We start from the raw sequence: 21,136 nt of genomic DNA, 5'->3' as shown, positions 1-21,136 counted from the left end.
TAGAGGTTTTAGAAGAGAATCGAAGCTTCTAACATGCTTCTTTCAGAACTCATAAGAAAACATGATAGCAAAGTAACATGCAAAAAGCAGCAGGATTCAGAGGATAGAATGGAAAATACTGATAAGAATAGCAGAGGAAACATGCTTAAGAGGCTCTTTTAGAAGAACTCAAACAAAGTTCAGTAGAAGAAAAGTAGTAAGCACACTTAAGAACGCGGTAGAAAAATACAGTAGAGAGATTCACAGAACATAATGGAAATACTGGTAGGAATAGTAGAAGAAACATGCTTAAGGAGTTTTCTAAAAGGAACTTAAACGGGGCTCAGTAGAAGGTAAACAAACAACTTTAAGAACTTAGTAGGAAAATACATTAGAAGAACACAAAAACATCAGAAACTTATAGCAGAAAAGCACATATAGAAGAACACAGTAGGAGCAAGTACACTTAAAGGAAATGGAAAGTCAGAAATCACTTAAACATTTTAGAAAACCCTAGATCGGAAAAGAAAGACCTTGAAAAAAGTAATTTTTGAAAGAAGAAATTGGGGAAATGGTTTGAAAACTCAAGTAGAGCATAGATATATAACAGATCTAAGAAAAATCGGAGAAAACCTCGAAAGGTTAGGGTTTTAGAAGAACCCTAGAATGATAAAGGCTTTGAGCGAGAACCTTCGAGGTCAGACCCCGAATCTTCAAGTACCAAGTGTACAAGAGCAAAGGGAGGTGAGTTTAAGACTCCCATGGCCTGAGAAGCCATGGATTCTGGTGAGTTTAAGATGGAAGACAGTGAGAAGGGGCTAGGGTTAAGGAAGGTTCGAGAGTGCTTGAGAGAGTTTGAGAGTTCAGAGGCGGCGGTTGGTGAGAAATGAGGGGATTAGGATAGTCACTTGTGTTTAATTGTGGAAGGGCGAATAGTGGCCGTTGATCTGAATGATCAACGACCTAGATTTTAGAGGGTAGGTGGGGGAACCGGGTTGGGTCATTTGAATTGGGTTAGGGGACGGGTTAATTGGAACTGGGTTGGTCCGAAATTGGGCTTGAAATTGGGTCAATTAAAGGGATCAAATCTGGCTATAATTGAAATAAAAATGGGTCAGATTTTAAATAGCCAGTTTTCCCTTTCTATTTTATAAAAATAGTAAAAATGATTTTGTTTGTTTGTGGACGGGTTAATAATTTTTAACCCGTCCCCTTCATATATAATTTTTACTATCTATATTTTGTTTGTTTGTGGTCGAGCTTCTGCTGAATTCTAAGTTGGCATTTAAGGTTCGTAAGAAACATTTCAGGTTCGTAAGAACGAAACCTCATCGTTTTAGGTTTTTGGCTTGAATTATTGTTTTCGGTTATGAGTGAAACTTTTCGGTCTCTTTTGATCTTTAGAAACTTTCTGAAATAGCAACCGTTTCGTTCCGGGTCACTTTACAGATCTGGAGAAATACATAAAAGAGGCCAAGGATCTGAAAGTTTTGGGTCTAGATTTTACTGGATCTGACCGGAAATACATTTTTCCGGCGAGTCATTTTGCTCTCCTTTTTCATATTTTCCTTTTATTTTACGGATCCGGAAGGGAGATGAAATAGATAGCTGAAACTCCGACCTTGGTGTTTGATCAGAATCTTGCCGAAGAATTTTCCAGCGACGTTTGTGCACATGTTCCCTCTGACGTGCTCCATTTCTAATGCCTTTGACACACTAAAATTTCAATCTTTTATTCACTCGTCGATCTCCAGAAAAACGTAATACTGGCACTGTACTTGCCCTCAATATTGTTAGTGGTAGCGGTGATAGCTCCTTCTGGTTTTTGGGTCGTGGTATTTTCTGTGTTTTTAGGAATTCTCGGAGTATTGGAGACAAGTTGGGCGCACGAGCACTGGAAAAGGAGAGCAACCTGGGCGAGTGTCAACAAGGGTGGTAGGAAGTGGGCGGGAGCGTACAACCACATCGAGCACAGCAAATCAGCCATAAGTTTTGTTATCGGGAGTTGGTACCTCCTGTTTTACTGTTTCCCTTCTGGTGTTAGCTGAATTACTGTTACTTTACTTCGCAATAGTTAAACCTTTAAACTAGGATACTAGTTACCACGTGTTTCCTTCTAGTTTGATTTGTGTACGTTGTGCACTAGCGAGACTTCTCTAGATTGTTGTAGGTGTAGTGGCTGCAGTCTGGGATGATAGAATAAGGGCATGTCCGCGGGTGGGGCAGAGTGTGGGGTGGGGTGCAGGGGGTGGGTCGGGTAGCAGGAGAGGTAGAGGGGGAAAGGGAGCCTATAGGTTGAGAATCGGGTCATGGAACATAGGTTCACTAATGAGTAAATCCATAGAGTTGGCGAAAATCCTGCAGAAGAGAAAGATTAATATAGCGTGTGTCCATGAGACTAGGTGGGTCGGATCGAGGGCGAAAAACGTGGATGGGTATAAGTTGTGGTACTCTGGTGTCCTGAGGGGTAAGAATGGAGTGGGTATCCTGGTAGATAGCCATCTTAGGGAGTCCGTGGTAGAGGTCAGACGGGTGAATGATAGGCTAATGACTATTAAGTTGGTGGTGGGTGAGGGTACTTTAAATGTCGTTAGCGCGTACGCACCTCAAGCAGGCTTGGATGAGGATATTAAAAGGCAATTTTGGGAGGGGTTGGATGAGATTGTTCGTAGTATACCGCCTTCTGAGAGGTTATTCATAGGAGGAGATTTCAATGGTCATATTGGGTTATCTGCAGGTGGGTACACTGAGGTGCATGGCGGATTTGGTTTCGGAGAGCGGAACGGAGGGGGCATTGCGCTGTTGGACTTTGCCAAGGCTTTCGATCTAGTCATTGCAAACTCGAGTTTTACGAAGCGGGATGAACATTTGGTTACTTACCAAAGTTCGGTGGCGAAGACTCAGATTGACTATCTACTCCTCAGGAGATGCGACAGAAGGTTGTGCGAGGACTGCAAGGTTATCCCAGGTGAGACCCTCTCAACGCAGCATAGGCTTTTGGTGATGGACATTTGTATTAGGATAAGGAGGAAGAAGAGGTCAGTACAAGGACGCCCCAGGATTAGGTGGGGCGCCTTAACTAAGGATAAAGCTAAAGAGTTGGAAGGAAGGTTATCGGCAATGGGAGCTTGGAGAAGTAGTGGGGACGCAAACACAATGTGGTCGACGACGGCGGACTGTATAAGAAAGGCGGCGAGAGAGGTGTTAGGGATATCTACGGGCCACTATGGTGGACACAAAGGAGATTGGTGGTGGAATGCAGTTGTCCAAGGTAAAGTGGAAGCAAAGAAGGCGGCTTACCTAAGGTTAGTAGGGAGCACTGACGAGGAGGAGAAGAGAGAGAACAGTCAAAGGTATAAGGTAGCTAGGAAGGAGGCGAAGATGGCAGTGACAGAGGCTAAAACGACAGCTTTTGCTCGTCTGTATGAGGAGCTAAGGAACAAAGGTGGGGAGAAGAAGTTATTCCGACTCGCTAAGGCGAGAGAGAGGACAACTCGGGATCTGGACCAAGTGAGGTGCATAAAAGATGATGACGACAAAGTTTTGATGGGAGATGACCAGATTAAGAGGAGGTGGCAGACCTACTTTCATAAACTTCTAAGTGAAGAAGGGGATCAGGATATTATACTTGGGGAATCGAGGAATGCCGACAGTCACCATGAAGTAAGTAATTGTAGGGACATTGAGATCGATGAAGTCATGGAGGCAATGCGTAAGATGAGAAGGGGCAGAGCTACCGGGCCAGACGAAATTCCGGTTGAACTGTGGAGGTGTGTGGGTAGAGCAGGCTTGGAATGGCTTACTGCATTGTTTAGTGTTATATTCAAGACTAATAGAATGCCTGAAGAGTGGAGGTGGAGTACAATGGTCCCGTTGTATAAGAACAAAGGTGATGTCCAGAGCTGTAACAACTATAGGGGCATCAAATTACTAAGTCATACCATGAAAGTTTGGGAGAGAGTGGTAGAAATGAGAGTGCGAAGGACGGTGTCTATTTCAGACAACCAGTTCGGGTTCATGCCGGGACGATCTACCACAGAAGCTATCCACCTTATTAGGAGGATGGTGGAACAGTACAGAGATAAGAAGAAGGATCTCCACATGGTGTTTATTGATCTGGAGAAAGCGTACGATAAGGTTCCTAGGAAGGTCTTATGGAGCTGCTTAGAGGATAAAGGGGTCCCGAGTAACTATATTAGGGTGATTAAAGACATGTATGATGGAGCTAAGACTCGGGTTAGGACAGTAGGAGGCGACTCTGAACACTTTCCAGTTATTACGGGGTTGCACCAAGGGTCTGCGCTCAGCCCATTCCTATTTGCCCTGGTGATGGATGCACTGACTCATCATATTCAAGGGGAGGTTCCATGGTGCATGCTATTTGCTGATGACATTATTCTAATTGACGAGACAAGAGGCGGCGTCAACGAGAGGCTAGAGATTTGGAGACATGCTCTTGAGTCTAAAGGTTTCAAGTTGAGTAGGACGAAGACGGAATACCTCGAGTGCAAATTTGGAGTTGAGCCGACGGAAGCGGGAGTTGAAGTGAGGCTTGACTCTCAAGTCATTCCCAAGAAAGGTAGTTTCAAGTACCTTGGATCGGTTATTCAGGGGATCGGGGAGATTGACGAGGATGTCACACACCGTATAGGGGTGGGGTGGATGAAGTGGAGGTTAGCGTCGGGAGTCTTGTGTGACAAGAAAGTGCCACCGTTACTAAAAGGTAAGTTTTATAGAGCAGTGGTTAGGCCTGCCATGTTGTATGGAACTGAATGTTGGCCGGTAAAGAACTCACACACCCAGAAGATGAAAGTAGCAGAGATGAGGATGTTGAGGTGGATGTGCGGGCATACAAGGATGGATAAGATTAGGAATGAAGATATTCGAGAGAAGGTGGGTGTGGCCCCCATGGAGGACAAGATGCGGGAAGTAAGACTCAGATGGTTTGGGCACATTCAGAGGAGGAGCACTGATGCACCGGTGAGGAGGTGTGAGCGACTGGCTGTAGTGGGCACGCGGAGAGGTAGAGGGAGACCTAAGAAGTATTGGGGAGAGGTGATCAGACAGGACATGGCGCGACTTAGGATTACTGAGGACATGGCCCTTGATAGGGAATTATGGAGGTCGAGCATTAAGGTTGTAGGTTAGGGGAGAGTGTGAATATTTCTACAGCACAATAGAGGGAGACTATCTAGTTAGGAGTTAGACTAGGAATGTCATTGGTCGTCTATTGATGCAGGGTTGTACCTTCTAGTTGTACTATACCAGTCATCTATTTCGTATTTCGTATTTCGTATCCTGTATTTCATATTTCATATCTCTTATATATTGTTGTTATTTTTATTACGCATTTTTATGGTACTAATATATCATCTCCTATTGCTTTTTTGAGCCGAGGGTCTCCTGGAAACAGCCTCTCTACCCTTCGGGGTAGGGGTAAGGTCTGCGTACATATTACCCTCCCCAGACCCCACTTGTGGGATTATACTGGGTCGTTGTTGTTGTTGTTGTTGTTGTTGTTAGTAAAAATGATTTAGAAAGAATATTAAAAGTACTTGATCATTTAATAATATATAAATATTAATTTAAAAATATTAGAATCAATTTCATAATTATAAACTGCTATTAGTCTTAAAATAGGCTAAAATTGTAAGTATATGCAATTTAATTTTAAAATGCTAAATAAATTTATATAAAATATATAAAAAATTATCTTAGCTATATTTTGGTATAAATGTGAGAATAAAATAAATTATTCACCAAAATGATGATTTTGGAAATAATTATTAGCTTTTGTACTGCTAAAATGGGCAATAAATTGATTTAAAAAATCTTTTACAAATTAGGAAAAAATACTAAAACACTTGGGCATACTTATATATGCATATATATGCTATTTTAAAATTATTATATATATATATATAAAATGCATAGGGAAAAATTGGGTATCAACAAATGATAGGATTTAATTGGTCTATGTTAGTAGGATTAGGGAGAGAATTATCAATAGTGGGGTCAGTTGAGCTAAGTAAATCAAATTTATTAATAGAAAATTTATATGGTGGGGATATGGTTGTAGTAATTCTACGGTTAATAGGAGTATTATTATTATCAAGAGAAAGATTAGTGAAGGGTGGATTATTAGGAGTATTAAACGAGTTTATATTATTAGCATACTTACCTGATGGTCGAGTAGGGCTTAACATAGAAACAGGAAGTGATTGGAGTGGATTTGCTTTGGGGTGAGTCATTCTTATGATGGATTTCTTAGGAAATTGTACTGTTTTCCAATCTTCAACCGATGTAAAGGGAAGGGTAGAAGGTATAGGGTTTGTAGTGGTCAAAATGTTCAAGGAAGATGACTCTAAAGTATTGGTGTTTAGTACTGGGGAGGTACAATTACGTTGATTATGGCCCATTCTAACACACTTAATACACAACAAGTTTAATCCTTCATAAAGGATATGTTGCTTGTGATTACCAATAAAAATATGTGTTCTTAATGGTTGATCTAATGGGACCTCAACACATAACCTTGCATATCTTTCTCTTGTAGTTGACGAAGTGCAAGTATCAACAATGAGTAATTTTCTAATTTTATTACCCAATTTCTGAAGAATTTGAAATCATAAAATTCAATAGGTAATTTTGACAGTCGCAACCAAATGGCGGAGTATTTGATATTTATTTCTGATGCCATAAACTTGGGTTTCCATTGGCGAACGGAGAGGAAATAATTTAAAATAAACCAGGGGCCATCATGCAAAGCATGAATCTTATTTTCTTCTTTTTGAAATTTGATGAGGAAGAAATCTGAACCTAGGTCTATAAGTGGCAGATTTTCCGTTGGCTTCCATAAGGAATATAGTTTTTGCCTAAGTATTTGATGGCTAATTTTTCGACCATATAGCTTGATAATTACTGCATGTTGCCATGGTGAGTAAATTTTGATTTTTTCTTTAATGGATAGTGGTATAAAGATGGAGGGGTCAGTAGGCGCCTCTGTTTCATCAGTAATATCTAAGGAAAGGTTTAATGAACCATATGTAATTGTCTGTGAAGAGGTTGAAAAGGTTGTATTATGAGATATGAGGGTGTTTAGATATGGTTTCTTAACAAACTGAGAAGGAGTTGAAGGAGGTTCATTTGAGTCAATATTCATACTACCCTCAGAGTTGGTTTGTGAGTTGGGTAGTAAATTTGGAGAGGAGAAGGAAGTGGAATTCATGGTGGTGCAGTAGATGTATGGTGGTTTAGGGGGTATTGGAGATGTAGAATCGTATGGATTAGGGTTCATGGTAGAGAGCTTTTCTTTTTCTAGAGCTCTTTTCCTGTTAGTAACACTAATTGCTGTCTAGAAGTGTTTTTTTAAATTAATTATCTAAACACAAATTTCTTCTCACCAAAAGTACTTTTCAGTAGAGCACTTTTGAGAAAAAATTACTTCTCAAAATAAGTTAATATCTGCAGCTTGGCCAAACAGGCTATAAATATAGTTGAATGTGAAATAAGAATATGAGTGTTAGTAATACACGATAAAAAATAGAAAATGATATAAAGTTCTCTTATACTCCTCATCAGATTTATTTCCTCATTTTTCTTTGAAAGTATCTAACAAAATATAATCTCTACATTACAACTTTAGTATTAGTACTAATTTGTACATTACAACCTTTGCATAACTTATGTGCAAACCAAATGACCCGTTATTACTATATTATTTAGAAGCCGGACTTATAGTGTATGAACATTGGGACGAACATTGAGATTTCAAAAAAAAAGTAAGGGTAAATAGGTAATTCTGCATGTCTTCTCAGAGGGACACGTGTGCTACTATTAATTTGAGCAAACCACGTGTACTGTACTTACATTCAACTATAGTCTATAGTAGTAAAGCTCACAATTTCTCCCTTATTTGGAAGACCAAGACCATCTAGGTTTATGAGTATCTCAACATTCTAATACTCGTTTTATATTCTTTAATCTTTTAAATTGTAAAATTGTTTGATTGATTGGTTTGTGGTTACTTGTGGCGTTAATTCTATTGTACTTGTGATTTTGGTAGATTCTATTTCATTCTCTATCTTTCTTTGTTGCATCCATTTTTTGGTGATGTGATTTTGATAAATCTGATTTGGTTTTATTCATATCTTTGATTTTTTTGTTGATTTTCTTACATGCAGGTTGGTAATTTGTATCTTTTGCTCCCGATTTTTCAAAATAAATGATTGATGCATATGTCAGAATACATATTTGTTCCTGATTTATAGCTAAGAAATTAGCAAATTTTGAAGTGAGATGACTTTTAAGGGGAGTAGTCCTTGTCAATGACAACTATTTTTAGGTGCAACATTATTAGGATACCTATATGTGTCCTTCAATTTTGACTTTATTCTGGAGAAATTTAAGTCCTGCTATCAGTTCCTATAAAAATGACCCAGAAGTATGTTAGATGATTATTTTTTATCGTAAGTGTTTTTGAAACAACGGATAGTTTAGCCACTCCTATCGGATCCGAATACGAAAGGACTCTTTTTTTGTATGCATAAGAGATGCTAGTACATGAATAGGACAAAGGTTTAAGTGGATTTGTTGATGCTATGTGATTGAGAGTTTGTTGGTGAAGTTCATTAGATATTTGTGATTCGACTAACTTCAGTTCGAGGAAGAATACAGTATAGTTTGCAACGACAATAAACTTAGACTTGATATTTAAGGTAGGGTTTTTAATACAATGTAGTTTGCAACTGCAAGTTCTGGTGTAACCTCTTCAATTCTTCCTAGGGTAGGACTGCTCATTCACGTTTTAAAATTTCCATTAACATTGATGAAAATTTCACTTGTAATATTAGTAAATAAAGTTCATTAGCATCTCTTATTTGAGATTCAAAGTTAATTGTTTGGGATGAAGTCTTAATGGACAAAAACAAACTGATTGAAACTTTTGATACACTTTTAAGAGATCTCATGGATATACGTATACTCTTTGGTGGGAAAGTCATAATTTTCGGGGAGACTTTAGATAAACACTTTCTGTTGTTCATAGCAGGAACAATGAAGACTTTATTTCCAAAGCCTATTATACTCTAATATTTGGAATCATCTGGAAAACTTATGTTTATCTGAGAACATGCGTACCAAAAAAGATCTTGCGTTTTTTAAATATATAATGAGAATTGAAAATGGACAAGAAAAAACTAATAACTTCAACAGGATTGAAATTTCGCATAATTTTATCATTCCTTTTACTAATAAAGCAGAATCGTTAAATATTTTATTTAAAGTAACATATCCTGATATGCATACATTCTTTTCTGATATGTCTTCCATAATTTCTTATGTTATTTTGACAACGAAAAATAATTTTATTGATAAAATAAATGATATGTTTATACATCGACTTCCCAATGATGCTAAAGTGTATACTGCCATTGATGAAACTATATAATCAAATGACCAATCCCAATTTGAAGATTTTTTACATACATTACATTCTGCTAACTTACCACCTTATAGATTAACCTTAAAAAAGTGTCCAGTTATATTATTAAGAAACTTAAATCCTTCTGAAGGGTTATGTAAAAGTACATGATTAATATGTCATAAGTTTAAAATGAATGTCATTAGTGCTACTATTCCCAGTGGTGATTTCATAAATAAATATGTATTTATCTCAAAGATACTATTAGGGGTCGTTTAGTAGGAAGTATTAGAAAAAATAATGCAAGCATTAGCTCTACGTATTACTAAAACCTTGTTTTGTATATTTTTTTAACATGTGTATAACTAATACAAGTATTAGTTATACTGTCACGACCCCAGTTCGCCCTCCGTGAACTGTCGTGATGACACCTAGTCTCTACGACTAGGTAAGCCTAACAATGCGGAACATAAACAAAACTTGCGGAAGAAATAATCAAAAACCAAAAATAACCGAAATAAACGATATAAAAAAAATGCCGCTCGGCATAAACAATACTTAACTTCTCAAAACCAATACATACTCCCAAAATCCGGAAACTCATGAATCACAAGCTAAGAAATACTACATAGCTCTAACTCCGGAATGTCTAACAAGAACAGAAAATATAGAAGGGTAAAATACTAATGCAGGCATAGAAAGAGACTCCTCGGTTTGCGGACGCGACAAATATACCTCAAAGTCACTAGAGCAGTCGCCTCGCCTCAGGGTGATAGGACTGTATAGAAGTACCTGGATCTGCACATGAAAAAAAACATGCGTAAAAGGGTATGAGTACACCACAGCGGTACTCAGTAGGTGCCAAGCCTAACCTCGGTTAAGTAGTGACGAGGAAGGTCAGGGCCCTACTGAGCTTAATAGAAATACGAGGTAGAACGATATAGAATAAGACAGTATAACTGAGTGCAACAGTAAGAGGTAACCAAAATATAAGAACAACAACTATAACAGCGACAGATAATAACAGAAAGGAAATACAATTCAATGCAGAGATAACAACCGGGGGTCTACCAGGATCCCGTCTTGTAGCCCCAAATGTAAATAACCAGTGGATCTCCTGGGTGTTGTCCCGTAGTCCAACTCATAGTGCGCAGGGATCTATCAGAATCCTGATCCGTAGTCCCAAATGTAAATACCTAGTACTGGGGGAATCTATCGGGTGCATCCCCGTAGTTCCATATAACTGTGCAGGGGGATCTACCGGAATACCACATCCGTAGTCCCAAATAAACAAACAAGGAGATCTCCCGGGATACCGTCCCGTAATCCCAAAGTAAACACACAGCAACAACACGAAGAATACACAAATTAATTCAAATTCCACATCAAGGAAAAGTAGGTATTTCTAGCCTAGCATGTTGCACATAATACAAATAAGGCATTTTGAGCAAGTAAATCAATTAAGTCAATTAAACATGCTTCTCTAGACTAACAACATGCTTAAATTTCAAGTAGTGTAAACAAGAAAGAAAAATACAATTAAGGCTATTTTTATGAAAATATGATTTTTCAACAATTAGCACAAGTACGCGCTCATCACCTCACGTACAAGACATTTCAATTACTACAATACCAATCCTAAGGGGAGAGTCCCCCCCCCCCACAAGGTTAGACAAGCCACTTACCTCGAACCGGCTTAATAATCAACCAGAAACCACGTTCTTGCCACGAGTATCCAACTCCAAATGATCAAAATCTATCCAATTAAATTGCATAATGTAAATAACACTTCAAATAACTGATTCTGCGATTAAATTCTAAGCTAATACGCGAATTTAGGTAAAATGTTCAAAATACCCCTCGGGCCCACTTCTCGAAATCGGGTAAAATTTACATTTCTGGAACGCTCAAAACAACATCCAAAACACCAATTTTTCATCGGATTCAAGCCTAAGAATTCCAAAAACTCTAAAACACGCTTTCGATCAAAAAGTCTATCAAACCTCGTCCTAATGACCTGAAATTTTGCACACACATCACGTTTAACACTACAGAGCTATTCCAACTTTCAGAATTCCATTCCAAACCTCGGATCAAAATCTCACTATCTAACCGGAAACTTCAAAATTCAACTTTCGGCATTTCAATCCTAAATTAGCTACGGACCTCCAAAACACTATTCGAATACGCCTCTAAGTCCGAAATCACCCAAAGGAGCTAACGGAACCATCAGATATCCATTCCGAGGCCGTCTTCATACTGTTCAGACTATGGTAAACTTTCCAACACTTAAGCTCTCATTTAGGGACTAAGTGTCCCAAAACTCTCCGGAACTCAAAATCGAACATCCCGGCAAATCATATTAGCAGAAATAAACTTGGGGAAAGCAGTTAATAGGAGATCGGGGCGTTAATTCTTAAGACGACCGGCCGGGTCGTCACATATACATCATACTTGGTATTATCCTATGTATAAGTAATGCATAGAAAATCATAACATTAGTAATACCAAGACTCTTACTGCATGCATTAGTATGGTTAAAGATAAAATTATCCTTAAAGTCCCTTAAAGCTAGAGAATATGGAGGACATTTTTGTAAACAACTATTTTTCTTAAAAATTATGCATTGCATTATAATTTTAATACACCACACCAAACAATAGATAAGAAATAATATCTGCATAACTAATGTTTGCATTACTAACACATGCATTACTAATACACCTTACTCCGCATTATTCTTATACACCCTATCAAATGATCCCTTAGTACCATCTTTTTAGGATATCGTGCATAATAGGAGCTTAGTGCACAAGCTGCCGTTTTTATATTATTAGCAGTATCATAAGATGAGAATTTACCAGTTCCTTTTAAAAGAACACAATTTCCAGTAAGATTATGTTTTGTTATGATTATAAACAAAGCTCAAGGTCAAACATTAGATTTTGTTGGAATTTATTTGTGTGAACCAGTTATTTCACATGATCAACTTTATGTTGCTTTATGTAGAGCAAAAAGTTTAGAAAACGTAAAAATATTAATACGTCCACCCATAGCAGAAAACACAGATGATCATTCTACCTATAACGTAGTTTTATGACGAAATCATCTGAAAAGCATTCCCATCTTGATCATCAATGACATGTTTTTGCTATATTCCCTTAATAAATGCCATGTTAGTCCTTTATAGATTTATTTAGAAAGCCCATTTCACATTGTCTGCTTGATCTTTGGATTGAATTAGAATAAATAATCTGTAATTTTTCTGAAAGATTTGTGATTTATTCAGTATAAAGTTGGGCTGAGATTTTTCTATCTTCTCTCGAATAGGATATGCTAATATTGTTACATTTCACTTACTCTTGCAGGTTGTTGTTTACACCGGAAAAGCTAAATTTTTTGTTTACTCCACTTACTTAGCTCTTATGAAGCTATACATAATGGTTGATTAGGAATCTAAGCTCCCAAAAATAGATGCTCTGCAATTGCTATTCTTATCCTGCTTGGAAGTTCCATCTCCCTATTTAATGAGTTTTTTAAAAACTTTTTTCTGCACTTCCCTTTTTTCTCCAATCTTCGATGTCTGAACTATATGTTTTGATGAGTTGCTTCAGTCTTTTAAAGTGCAAAATAAACTCTTTTGACGGACTCTGATAATCTCTTTATTTCCCATTTTTTATAAATGTAGTTTGACCTTCTTTCACATTGGAGTATCTAAGTTCACCTAAAAGAAGCAATTGTAGAATCTGAATCTTCAAACAAGAGACAAAATTAAGAACCAGTAATACTATCCGTGAAAAAAGAGGCACAAAGGCGAGACGTGCTCTCTCTTTCTCTCTCCTACTTCTTCACTGTTTCTTCAGAACTGCTGGAGAAATTTAATTTTTCACAAAAATGCAGTTTCTTTCAAAAAATGCTTACTATGGCAAAGACGAAGACTTGATAAAATCATGACTAGTGTCGCAAGAAAGTGTACCAATATTGCATCATAAAATAGTACCAAAGGCAACATAAAGTGTACACTAAGTTTGAACTCTTTCGATGTCAACACGAGGAGACCATTTAATATCCAGGTAAAGCGCATTATTTGGCTCTTAGTAGTCTTCAAATGTAAAATTGGGAATTCCTCTGCAATTTCTTTTTCTCCAGCCTATGCTCCCATTCTCTGTGTAAGTTTCTCAATTCTTCAGCATTTTATTTCTTCTTTTTATTTTAGTGTTTCACCTACATCTTTGAGTTTTGCCCTTCTTTCTATCTCCTGATTTTGCTTGTTACTAATCTGTAACGACTCAAATCGGTCGTTTTGAGCTCTAACGCGCCATTCGGCGGTTTGAGACATGAGTAGCTTCACTTCAGGTATTATGACTTGTATATGTGGTCGGAATTAAATTTCGGGAAGTTGAGAGTTGATTTGGAGAAGAAATTCTCGTTTTGGAAGATTAAAGTTTGAGGAATTGACTAATGTTGCATTTTGGATGGATTTCATAAATTTGGGTTGAAGTGAATTTCAATGTTATCGATGTCCGTTTGGGATTCCGAGTCAAGGAATAGCTCCGTATGGTGATTCCGGTATTTGGGAGCGCGTCCAAATATGAATTTGGAGGTCCGTAGGTCGTTTCGGGGTCATTTGGCGAAAGTTGGAAATTAGAAGGTTTTTGGAAAGTTTGACCGGGAGTGGACTTTTTTATATCGGGGTCGGATTCTAATTCTGGAAGTTAAATTAGGTCTGTAATGTCAAATGTGACTTGCGTACAAAATTTGAGGACAATTGGACGTGATTTGATAGGTTTCGACATCGAATGTAGAACTTTGAAATTATAAAATCCATTAAGCTTGAATTGGTATGTGATTCATAGTTTTGGCATTGTTTGATGTGATTTGAAGGTTCGACTCAGTTCATATTGTATTTTAAGACTTGTTGGTAGGTTTGGTTGAGGTCCCGTGGGCCTCGGGGTGGTTTTGGATGGTCAACGGATCAATTTAGAGATTTGTTGTGTTGCTGAAGGGCATGAGTTCTGGTGTAATCGCACCTGTGGAAAAAGGGCCGCAGGTCCGACTCACAAAAGTGGCAAGGCAAGCATAGAAGCGGAAAGGCCAAGGCTGCTGAGGACCGCAAGAGCGGAAAGAGTTGCACACTTACGACAACACAATTGCGAAAGCAGTGGCCGCAGAAGTGGCAAGGCCGCAGGTGCGGAAGAAGTGCCGCAGAGGCGGATGCGCATGAGCGGCCAAGGAGTCCGCAGGTGCGGGAATCGCTCGACAGAATTCTTAAAAGAGTAGGGCTCAACCATTTTTGCCATTTCTCTTCATTCTTGGGCGACATTTGGAGATTCTTGAGGGGATTATTCACCTAGCAATTTGGAGGTAAGTTATTCCCACCTATTGCAAGTTAAATACTTGGTTTATATAGAGATTTTAATATGCAAATTTATGGAACATTTGTGGAAATTTGGGGCTTGGGTAGAAAACCTAGAAATTGACAATTTTGGAGTTAGACCACGAATTTGGGCATTGAATTGAGAATAAATTATATATTTGAGTTCGTGATGCTATGGGTAATATTTATCTTCAAAATATTTTGGAATCCGGGCACGTGGACCCGAGGGTGGTTTTTATCGACTTTTCGAGTGGAGTTGGAAATTGTTGTAAATTAGATTATAACGAGTATTAGAGTATATATTTATGGATTTGCACATTTATTGAGTAGTTTTGGAGCGTTTTGCATTGGTTTGAGTTGTTGTAAAGGCTTTGGAGCCAGCTATGGAACTTCAGAGTAAGGTAAGTCTCTTGTCTAACCTTGTAAGAGGGAATTAACCCGAATTCATGTGTGTTCTTATTTGCGGGGGCTTCATACGCACGAGGTGATGCGAGTCCGTACGTAGCTACAAATTATGCCTATGTTCGGATAGTTTTAAGTTTAAACCATGCTTTATTGATATCATTATTTAATTATGTTTATTATTTGCCTCGAAAAGAGTTGAAATTTAGGATTTCGAGATTTGAAAGTTTTCATTTGAATTTCGTATGTTGAAAAGAATTGAGGAATATTATAATAACTTGAGAAATTTATGTTCAACCGCATCACAAATATATTTCGCGAGCAGGGTAAATTTTCACTACTCTCATGGGAGCTGGCCGTTCGCCTCGGCAGGTTAATAGATGCATCTATGGTTCATGTCGTTCGACCCTTGGCAATGCACAATTTATATTTATATGTTGGATGGACCATACGACCTCAACATGATTTGCGCATGATAAATTTGGAACTAATAATAATTGATATTGCTTCATTGGCTTGAGCTATAAATTGTTAAATGACGAAAATAAATTTTGAAGTTTCCTATTAATAAAAGAACTGTTTACTCATTTCTTGTTATTGAGTTTTCAGATGTTTAATATAATCCATGCTTAATTATAATATTGGTATTCTATTGTTAGCCCATAGTAAGTGTCAGAGTCGATCCCTCGTTACTATTTCTTCGAGGTTAGACGGGATACTTACTGGGTACGTGTTGCTTTACGTACTCATACTACACTTGCTGCATATTTTTATGCAGGTACATATATGTTTAGTGGCCTTGTGGGCGCGGAGGAATGGTTAATACGGGGACTTAGGTGAGCTGCATTCCATGTTACTAATCCGCGGCCAGCAGAGTCTCCTTCGGAGTTATTTATATTTTTCCTATCTAATCTGTATTCCGAACAGATGTTGTATTTTATTTTACTCCTTAATTGATGCTCATGCACTTGTGAGACCGATTTTTGGGGGTCGTTATGGGTTGTTCAGTGTTGTAGTTGCAAAATTATTATCATTTACTCTGTAAGTTCTATCTTTGACTATTTAATTGAAGGAAATTACGATCTCGAAAAAGTACTAAAATAAGTAATCAAGTCAACCATTTATTGTTGGCTTTCCTGACAGCGGTGTTAGGCGTCATCACGACCTTTAATGAATTTTGGATCGTGACATAATCTTCCATTGGATATTAATTTTTTCGTTCTTTTTAACAATTTCTTACTAGATTTTTACATGCATATCCGAAATTGTATATGAACTTAATTACATGTTTGAAATACAGAGTCTTATAAAGAGAGTGTATTGGACAGTCTAACAAGCGCCATTTTTGTTGCAGAACACCACTGAAGCTAACTCTCAAAGGGCTTTTGCTTATGTAAGCTTTTTTCAAATTAAGTTAATGTAGTTCAATTTCTTTATACATGCTTGGTTTATGATGGCTAAGGCTTTGATTAACCATATTTTATTGGTTGAATGTTTCTGGTGTAACAAAAATATAATATGAACGAACCATATTGTTTGGCATTCAACATCTTGAGGGCGCAATGTATCTATCTCTCATGCAAATAAGGAAAGCAAGTACATCACCGTAGGAGTCAATCAATTTAAGACAAGCTAAGTTTGGTTTTCCTGGCCAAGAATCACTCCGCTTAGTTAAGATTTAGCTTTATTGGACTCTAATTTATATTTCTCTTCAGTTTTTTGAAAATTTTGCAGAGTATAATATGTATGAATATTTTGTATTGAATACACCTAAATATGAATTCATCAATTGATGATAAGTTGAATTTAGTTTCTCTGTCCAACGATCTTTCTAATTATGGCAGTTTACGTTATGCTAGCGGACTCTTATGGTTTTGCCTTATTTGGTTCTAATCTAGATTTGTTTTTATCGTTCTGAGAATTTTGCAGAGTATAATGTGTGTGAATATTTCTGAGAATACGTCCATTGAGGGTGACGAGAGCAGTGACAAGAACATAGTGTCACATGGGGGAATATGTTCCACGTTACATCTTCTTATTGGATAGTACTCTTTCTTCTGGTCTTATGGCTGCGGTCAGCCTGTTACCCAAAACCCCACACCCCCACTAGACGACTCTTGCTCACCAAGCAACTTTATAAAATGCATATAGGTTCTAAATATGTATTAATCAGATAATTAAGTTAATTATTAATAGTTGAGCTACTGTATTAAAACCACGGAAGCCAGGAATGCCTAACACCTTCTCCCAGGTTAACAGAATTACTTACCTGGATTTCTGTGTTTCACCGACTATAAAATAGAGTCAAACTTCCTCGATTCAGGATTTTAAACGTTGACTTGAGACACCATAAATTATCCTAAGTGGTGACTCTGAATTTGAATATAAATAATCCCATTTCGGTTCTTTCACCTTAATTGAAAAGACTCCCACATACCCTTGCGGGTAGAAAAAGGAGGTGTGACAGCTCTGGCGACTTCGTTGGGGAACCAAACCCAGAATCTCTGGTTTAGGGTTCAAGAATTCGAGCTTAGAATAATTGTTATATTTGGCTTTTATTTATTATCTGATTTTTATTATATACTTGGTCCTAATGTGCTAAATGCTGCTTTTTACCGCTTTGATATTATTTGAATTGTATATAAACTGTTGCGAAACCCTTCTTTTCTAATCTTCTAGGAAGTGCACGTTGACGTAACTTCTTTTATGTTAGTGTCATATCCAAATTTTGAACGAGATTCAGACAAGCTGCAAAGCCGGATGATCTTTTGGTTACCGGTACGCTCCCCCCCTCCCGGCTCGAGTTGTCCGCTCGTGTAAGCCAGGTCTAGAATAATATACCCAGGTTTTAAACCTAGAATAACACAACCTCATGCTGGATCCCTAGTAGAAATGCTTGTTTGCATCGTGTGCATTTGACTTTGGGGGCCCAGCACAGGGGTTGAGTCCGTCTAGGACAGGTGTACCCAAATTAAAAGACCATCCTGATGCGTCTTACGTGCTACTTGCGTATCTGTGTATTTCGGCTTGCATGTTGACTGCTTCTAAAAATGAAAAAAGAAAGAAGAAAAAAAAAGAGAGTGAGAGGTAGGTTTTTGAATTATCCTGAAACTCTGCCGAAATTTCAAAAAAAAGAAGAAGGAAAAGTCATTTCAAAATAAGTCATATTTTCCTGTTGCGTCAAAACTGACCGAACTATGCAGGTCTGATTCTCACCGGATGTGAGATACGTAGGCAAACCTAATCGGTTTCGGCGCCAATTTTTGAAAATCCAAAAATATTTTGCTTTACTTCCTTCTTTAGAAAAGTCTTTCTTTGAGACCCCCATTTTTTTTAAAAAAAATCCAAAAATATTTACTTTTTTCTTTAGAAGTTTATCCTCTGAAATTCCCAAAAAAAAAAAACCGAAATCAAAAAATATTTTCTTTCTTCTTTATATGCCTTTCTTTAGAAAATTAAAAAACAGTTTATTCACTTTATTCCCTGTCACACCTCCTTTTTCCGCCCCCCGAGAGGGTACAAGGAGTTTTTTCCAATTAAAGGACAATCGAAGCGGGATTTATTTATTTATTTCAGAGTCGCCACTTGGGAGATTTAGGGTGTCCCAAGTCACCAATTTTAATCCCGAGTCGAGGAAAAGAGTGACTCCATATTACAGTCTGCGCACCAGAAATCCGGATAAGGAATTCTGTTAACCTGGGAGAAGGTGTTAGGCATTCCCGAATTCCGTGGTTCTAGCACGGTCGCTCAACTGTCATATTCGGCTTATTTATCTGATTTTAATACAATTATGAACCGATGTGCCAATTTTAACTTTTTACCACTTTATTATTATTATTTTTAAAAGAATGTGAACATCGCTTAAAACACGTCTTTGGACTGCGTCACATGAAATGCACCCACAATCCGGAACACATTTTATTTGATGTTTTGGGATTTGGATTTGGGTCGCATGAAATGCACACCCAAGCTTAAGAAAGTAAACTATTAAACACGCGCCTAAAGAGACTATCACGTTATTATTTTGGGAAGGCCGTGAAATTTGCTAAACGGCCCTCCCGAATTCTAAGTAATTAACACATATTTTTGTGAGGGCCCCGCAATCTGTGTGTTTTATTTGGCGAGGCTCGTCTCATTTTATTTAAAAGGATAAACCTATAGTGACTACATTTTTTCTATTAAGTTCGTCTCTAAAAATAAAAGGAAATCCCTCAATTAATTACATGCTGAAAAAGTCGAACTTATTAGTTATTAGTTTACGGTTAACGCGAAAGGAAAATTGCAATCGAGTTTGTACCAAGAAGGGTTGCTTTTATTCAATATTTTATCATTTACTAAAACTAGAACATGAGGTAAATGCACAATAATATCGAAATAAATTAATTATTCTTTAATTAATTTAAACTAACATTATTAGATGAAGAAGTTATACATATGCAATCTCATTACTCATTAATCAATCAACTACATTTTTATACAAAGAAAGGAAAATTATATTCAAACACAAATCTAAACAGGAGGAATTCAAACAAGAACAGAGCCGAATTAATATTTCATTTCACTTCAAGCCGAGAGTGTACAAATGTGTACCTGGAAATGGTAGTACAAGAACAAAAGAAGGAGGAGTCAGCAGCAGTAATAACACAGCAACAACAGATTCAGCAACATCGCAAAACCAGTAGCAACCAGTAGAATAACCCAGTAACAGATTGAAAACTCAGCGATGCAATACCAAAGTGCAATCGCTGTCAAAGCAGAAGAGTAAAAGTCTGTGTATAAAAGTTTGTGTGTAAAAATCTGTCCTCCTTTTATTCTGTTAAAATCTTTTTCTGTCCCCTTTCCGTTTTTTTTAGTCCCCATCTCTCAAAATGTAAATGTCTATCTAAAAACTCCCCCCTCTAAAAACTCTCCCCTCCGACCTTATTGCAATTACCATTTTACCCCTGCACGTACTGCGATTTACCAAACTACCCCATCAGCTATAACCAATCGATTAATTAACTTAACCAAAATATAGCCAATATGACTAATTTCTAAACAAATTCAACAACAACTCATATGAACACAGATGAACAACATCAAATTAATGTGAATAAATCAACCATATTGGGAACCAATCCTGGTTAACTTAGACCAAAAATGGATGAGCAATGAAACAACAATATTAACAACACAATACATGATTCATCAACGAATCAAAAACCAAAACATAAACTCACATTAAGTCACTGGATTAAAACGAACTTCAAACCAAGATGAACATGAATTAAATCTATTTTAAACAACAAACATGACGGATTCAAACGATTAAACCAACATATTTCCCTATTACAACTAAATTCTTTTAGACAAATAACAAGATCGACGAAGAAACAATTATGAACTTAAACTTGAATTTAACAATATTAACAATTTCTGAAAAACACATAAAACACATGAAACAAATTGAAGAAATAATTAATTAAACTTCAATTTGTATCTAACCAACATTAAACTAACAACTTTTACCTATACAATAAATAAGAACAATGAAACAAACATGAAACAAACTGAACAACAACAACAACAACAACAACGACCCAGTATAATCCCACAAGTGGGGTCTGGGGAGGGTAATATGTACGCAGACCTTACCCCTACCCCGAAGGGTAGAGAGGTTGTTTCCAGGAGACCCTCGGCTCAAAAAAGCAATAGGAGATGATATATTAGTACCATAAAAATGCGTAATAAAAATAACAACAATATATAAGAGATATGAAATATGAAATACAGAATACGAAATACGAAATACGAAATAGATGGCTGGTATAGTACAACTAGAAGGTAAAGCCCTACATATGAAACAAACTGAAAAATTCACAAAATAATGAATAAAACAAACATTTACCGATTTTAGATTTGAGAATATCAAAAACAAAATACGGACAGAAATGGAACTCAAAATCCAACTAACCAGA

At 37.2% G+C, this 21,136-nt stretch overlaps 1 pseudogene; it reads right to left on the bottom strand.

Moving 5' to 3' along the window:
* LOC104237818 (fatty acid hydroperoxide lyase, chloroplastic-like) overlaps positions 1-21,136 on the bottom strand; it is a 50,237-nt pseudogene that overhangs the window by 15,565 nt on the left and 13,536 nt on the right.

The sequence above is a fragment of the Nicotiana sylvestris genome, chromosome 5 (assembly GCF_000393655.2).
Source record: "Nicotiana sylvestris chromosome 5, ASM39365v2, whole genome shotgun sequence".
NCBI lineage: Eukaryota > Viridiplantae > Streptophyta > Magnoliopsida > Solanales > Solanaceae > Nicotiana > Nicotiana sylvestris.
Note: the sequence above shows the minus strand (reverse complement) of the source record. Positions and strands in the feature narration are given on the sequence as shown.